Raw genomic sequence first — 6,903 nt, 5'->3', positions numbered from 1 at the left:
TATATTAATTTACCGTATAGAAATTCAGGAAAAAATAACAAAAATAATATTATCAATTATTATTAAACTTTTTTAAAAAATTTGTAACTACTTACTTAGATTGCATACGAACTCACACACACACACACACACACACACATATACCAGCGACGGGAGGGGAACTGAGCGAAGAGCGTAAGACGCTTAAGCAAGTAGATCGCGATCAAATGAAAATCGGCCTCCAGAACAATACCTTAAAGATTTTTCACCGCCTTTAAACTGGGGTTTCAATGAGGGATTTAAACTTTAAATCACCTTAAATCAAATAAATCTCAAAATTTAAAAATCATGTCCAGCTAGTAAAATCGAAATTACAGAAACAAATCTAGGATCCCGGAAACGGACTAATTTGTGGGATATTTTTCGACCCATTGGGTACATAAATTCTTATAATCCTCTTAATCCTTCGTACCCTAAATAACAATGAATACCATTATCACTGTACACAAAGAAAGTGTTATGGAAATTTAGAAACTCGGTCAGCCTACGATTATTAATTTTATGATCCACCTATAACGTAGGGGAATGCTGTATTAGATCTAGTTTTCCACTTCCTAAATTTCTAATATCCTTCAGGTAAGTTATTCAAGGTTATCATGCACTTTTGAATTGAACTCAATCGAGACGAAATGTCCGAGACAATTAGAATTCTAATGTTGTCAAGGAAGCACGGTTTATAAAAGGTTACCTACCGAATAGTAATCCGAGCAATTCTATGATAATTGTCGCGAAGCATTCGTAGCTTTATTCTGAATCGCCTGTTGGTGATTTTTGAAGTGAACGTGTGGCTTTTGCGAGTTTTAATTTTTAATGTTGAATTTAATATTGAATTTAAAATTAAATTTAATATTGATTATTGATTTAAAAATTTTTTCAATTTCTAATACGTGAAGAAAGGATTAAATACGCTTAATCCCTGCACTTGCGTGCAGAGGAAAAACTAAAGAAGCTCTAAAAATAATGAAGGAGTGTACGCAAATTCTTTTGATATTGTGTGTGTGTGTGTATGTGTGTATAAATTGCGTGGTTCGTGGTTTTTTTTTTATTTTAAACTTTTTAAAATGGTTTTGAGAGTTTACGATTCCTGCCAATTCTTCGGTTGTCCAAACAGACGTTCGGAAGGTGCACCGTTATTCCATTTTCCTGCTACGAATAAGGAAAGCTTACAAATATGGATAAAAAGTTCAGGTAAGTGCAAATTAATTTTAAATTAAAAAAAAGTTAAAAATAAAGCTAGGAAAGATGGTGAAATTATCAAATTTGTTAAATTTTGGATTAAAACTTTTCAATTTCGAATAATTTCAATTTTGTATTATTTATTTTTCAGCCTGTGTTGTTTAGAAATAATAAAAATTCAATTCCTTTTCATTCAATTGTAAATATTAAAAATTCTTTCAAATTTACATAATTTCAAAAATGTTTGAAAATTAAAAAAATTAATTAAAATTTTTTGAAATAATTTTTTTGAAAATGATTCCTTTTGAATGAGAGATATATATCATTGGTTTTAAAATGAAAGATTTTACTATTTACATTTAAATAAGTGAGTCTTAAAAACGTAAAGTAAATTGTGAAAATGAATAATATTTAGTGACTGAATGTCAATTTCCTGATTTAAGAATAATTTAATTGTAAACAATGATTGAAATTGTTTAATTTTTAATGCTTCAAGTTTGAATTTCTTTTCTTTTAAAACTTTCAATTCCATACAATAATTTTCAACGTTTCTAGAATAAATAAAGTTCAGAGGTACATAATATTAAAAATTCTTCCATTTTCAATGGTGAAAATACTGATATTGACATCGAGTTTTCTTTAGAATGAATTTACATTTTTTCGTAAAAGCAATGTTCCGGACACCTTGAATGTTACTTGATAGTACAGGATATGATACAATGGTAATATATGATACTATCTTTTACATTTTCCTTTAATTTCATTTTACACTTATAATTTTGAATGCGCAATTTGAAAACAGTTTAAATTTTGCTTTAAAAATTTGCTTTTAAAGCTTAAATTCGAAAATATTTGGAATTAAATTTCTTTATTTTTTGACTTGTCCAATTTGTACAATTTGTAGTTTATACAGATACGGTCTTTTCGGTCACAAAAGAGTGTTTGGTCGCATCTCGAAACTTTTTCCAGCTCTCCCTTTAAAAAAATACATGTTAGTGACTGGTCGCAGAAGAGCGATCTTTTACAAATCAAACCCTTTTACCAAGTCTCCTTTTAAAAAATACGTCTGTTAGTGACTGCTCGAATTTTTATTTTTTAATTTTGTGGTACGGCATTCTTTGCTGTATTTTAATTTTGCAGTCCGGTATCTAGTAACAGAAGAGTGTTTGGTCGCATCTTGAAACCTTTTCCAGCTCTCCCTTCAGAAAAATACTTGTTAATGAGTGGTCACAGAAGAGTGATCTAACCCATCTCGAACCCCTTAGCTAAGTGTCCCTTTAAAATATACGCAAAATATTGTTCTATTTTTCCAAAACAGCAAAAAAAATTATCAAAACAGAAACTCAGACATTATAATCTCATTATTAAACCTTTCAAAATTGGAAAGTTTCCTGTTGCATTTTTTTTAGATTAGAATATTTTACATTGTTTGCTTATTACAATTCCTGCTGTTTTCGAATTGAGTAATTTCAGATTTAAATACTCTAAATTCCGGGTGGCCGCTGGACCAGGAAATGACCAGGAATTTTAGAAGACCTGGAAAGTAATTAGTTTAATTATCTTTTTCAATTATGATATCATTCAGTTCAGAATGTGGAACTCGAAAATCTTTCGCTTTATTATTTTATTTTACTTTATTCGTTTCATTTTAGATTTTTAATTTTTAGGCGTTCATTGTAATTTAAACAATTGTATATAATATAGTTTTAAAAACTTCACCAATTAAAAATTAGTAGCGTTTAACATCAAATATTTTTAATAAAACAACATTTGTAGTTGATAATATGTAAATATAAATTAATGAATGATTTTTATAATTAACATAATAAATTACAATTATACATAATAAATTCAGAAAATTATATCATACCTATTCCTTTAAAATTGATTAATTTTACATCACAGTTTAAAATTAATTATTTAACTAAGCACAACAGAGGCTACAAGTTGTATGTACGTGTGAGCATGTGTGTGATATTGCACTTGTTCGTTAAAATTTAATAACCTTGTATTGTAATTAAAAAATCTTCTATTATAATAAAAAAGACATTATTACATCCTCTTATGTTAAGCCGTGTTGCTTGGGTGCATTTTTTAGTCGAAAAGCGACGTGAATATGAAGTTTAATTGTTTAAACTAACAAATTTTCGTAGTAGTAATTTTTTGTATTTTCTTGCCTTTGTAATTAATGTTTTTATAATATCCGTTTATCTGAATTTTTCTAAACATATTTCACTGTTCTTATTCGTTGCAACAATCTCATATAACAAAAGTTTGTAGCCACACATGCTCACACGTACGTACATACAGCTTGTACCCTGTGTTGTGCCCAGAATAAGCATCTGACCAAACAAATGTTGTGGACTTTCTTGCTTATTTTTGTGCACCCTCCGCCCTCCACAAAATTAACTACAGTTATCGCGGGACACCCTGTATAATATTTTTAATTAGAATCGTTGCAGAATTAAATTCTACTTCTTTTGGTGCAGCTGAAAGAAAATATCGAGTGTTTTATTTTTTAGGGTAATAACAATTACTAAATTTTGAATTTCAGAAGCTTTAACTTTGACAAATTTTTAATTGTCAAATTGTATTCGCTTCGAATTAAAAATTATTTTTCAATTACATTATTCAATTTTGATCACTCTGAATTGGTCTAATTTAAAAAATTGAAGTTGGTCATTTTATGTTTTCAGAGATTCTGATACAAAAATCGTTTAATATATGTATTTTTCTTACATTTCAAGCAAATTCAATTAGAACTTAGTCAATATCGTGAAAAAATGTGAAAAATCTTAGTATTTGATATGTACATACGAATAGGAGAGAAATACTGCCTTTATTTGGAAGAACACCGTTAACTGCATTTTGGATAAGGCTCTCGAGTCGCCTGCCGTTAAGTGCTTTTAGGTGACTTCATATGATTTGCAGTTAACGGCCCAAGTTAGGTAGCACGTGGCTAGTCCCCTCCTATTCCTATGTCCATCAGAGGCGGTGAAGCCTTGCCAAGGGGGCACAGTGGCCAATGCCTCCCAGAAGAAATCGAGCAGGGAGGGCCAAAGTGTTGATTTGCCTACTCGTAAATAAAATGCCTTCAATTCCTTTCAATTCGTTCTTGCTTTGTTTAATCTTTGAAATGTATGTGGAATCTACGTGGAATAATAGAAGCCTTTCCGAATTCTTTTAAATTTATCCGAAACCTTTTCAAAATATTTGAAATTTCTGTAAAGTCTTTATAAAATCTTTGAGATATTATTGCAAGCTGTTATTCAGTGAAATTTCACTGAACAGAAGCTACATTTCACTGTTTTAGCAGTGTATATACGCTGATTTGAATTAGACATATACTGATTCAGATTCAGAGAGTACAAAGAAGACGAATTTTCAGCAAAACACAGGAATTTTCAACTCAGAAAGGACCAAAAATGACATAGTTGCATTTTCAGTTAAAAAAAATTATTTTCAACAAAATAGTGAGAATATTAACAAATTCCAGATTTCTGTAAGAAAAATAGAATATAGCTCGTACGTGCTTTTTTTGCAGAATGTTTCCAAATATTAATGAGAAAAAAATGTCAATTATAAATGTTTTGGAAGCAGGAGCCAACCTCAAAATTGAATTCTCATGTTACTCCATAAATACTAGAATTACATATTTTTAAAATTATTAGGGCCTATTCCTGCATTGAATACAATTTTTATTCGGTGTGAAAAATTGGCTAATTTCAGAAGCTTTTCTGTGAGACGTTTTTTTTCAAATGCTGGAGTTAGAATATAAAAAAAAAACACCTTAATCGAAAACTATTGGAATTAGCCAATGTTCTACTCCGAAGAAAGATTTAATTGAAAAGAGGACTAAGCCCTGATTATCTAGAAAAGATTTAATTCTAGTATTTATGGAGTAAAATGAGAAAATCCCGTTTTGAGGTTGGATCTTGATTCCAAAGCCGTTACGTTGCAAAAGAATCTGAAAAACTTCAAACCTCGATCGGTCGCGAAACGAAACGTATTCACACTGAATGGCGGCATGGCGAACATCTGATTCTTGCAATCCGGTTCCGGTTATTGTTGCCAACTTTCTTAATAGCAGTTTTGAAATTGCATTGCATGAGGAAATTTGAGTGCTTTTGGTAGCACTGCATAATATTTGAGGTTAGTAAATATGTCATTTTAATATAGATGAGTACTGGATACAAGTCATACGAAAAGGAAAATTACTTTCCTAGAAACCCTAACGATAAAATGTCTTTATTTAGCAATAATTTTTTATATTAGTTTTGTCTTTCATTCCATATTTTACCAATAAACAATGTATAGTGCGTCAAATTAATCGATACTTAGTGATTAATTAAATTTACAAATCTGCACTATAAGACAGCACTGCGACAACACATGAAACTTTAAAAGTGACACGATTATATGCAATAAATGTAATTTGTTATCTTTTATTAATTATTTTTTAAATGACGCCTTCTTTTTGAAAGTCCACATAGAATTACTTTCTAGAGCCAAGCTAGATTTTAGACGGAATTTTTATATCAATGTGAGGTCAAATTCTGGCTAGCGACATTAGTGGGTCTACATAGAACTGCGTGATGGGTTTTTCTATCTAGTAGGTATAGATAGCGCCAAAAGATCGCCAATCTAATTCGGAGTGAACAGACAACCACGAATAATCCAGTATTGGCGCTAGAATAACTCCAGTCTGCCAGGAATTATTTCCACACTGGCCAAAAAAACAAACTAAAATGAAAATTTTAAGCCAAAAAACTTATGATATGAAAAAAAAGTCAAGAGAAGAAAAACTTTGCTTTTTGAAAGCCCTACAGGACTATGATACTTATATAACTGTTTTCTTCTATTTTATTTGAATAACTGTACACTTTAAAGCAGCGATTCCCATACTAGTGCCGCCGGCCGATGAGGCTGCCGCCGGCAGGGGGATGCCACCCCGGGCCGGGCAGCTAGGCAGGCTCCGAGGCAGGCTCCCCGCTGCGACCAGAAGACTACTTTCCTCGACTTTCGTGTACCTACCACGAATGACCCTTTCATTGTTATGAACTTGCAATAACTGAAATTATAAAGACTTAGCTCAATTAAATTTTAATTGGCTGAATGAATTTCGTAATATAATTTAAAGAAAATGAAAACAAAGTTTTTGAAAATCGGTTAATATCCGAACTAATAAATGAAATATTTACAAATCTTGTGAATGCAACAAAAGTGCGATAACTCTTAAAGTTATTATCGGATCTTCTTCTACTTTTTTTTAACGTTTATTTGATAATCTAACAAATCTAACGGAACTTATTAAAATTCTATTGATTAATATTTAACCAACTTTTCATTGTTCTCAACCGGTTCTAATTCTCTAACAACGAAAAGGTCAGCGAAGCAAGCAACCGAGCACGAACGACTAGCGTCCAGTGTCTCACTTGGGTTCCAGTATTGTGAAGAAATTTGAGGGTGGGGCCCCTGCCGCTCCCCAGAAAGTGCATAAAAAGTTTGGGAATCGCTGCTTTAAAGTACTATTTTGTGTGTATATATTAGTTATATTTTCTAAAATATATGATTCTAATTTCAAGACAAAAGAGCCATCATTCATTTAAATCGTACAATTAAAAATAATGTTGTAAAAAGCTCTGAATAAAAAGTTTGTAACATTTTGGAATGTTCAAGCATTTTTAT

Source organism: Belonocnema kinseyi, chromosome 10, assembly GCF_010883055.1.
Source record: "Belonocnema kinseyi isolate 2016_QV_RU_SX_M_011 chromosome 10, B_treatae_v1, whole genome shotgun sequence".
NCBI classification, from domain to species: Eukaryota; Metazoa; Arthropoda; class Insecta; order Hymenoptera; family Cynipidae; genus Belonocnema; species Belonocnema kinseyi.
Note: the sequence above shows the minus strand (reverse complement) of the source record.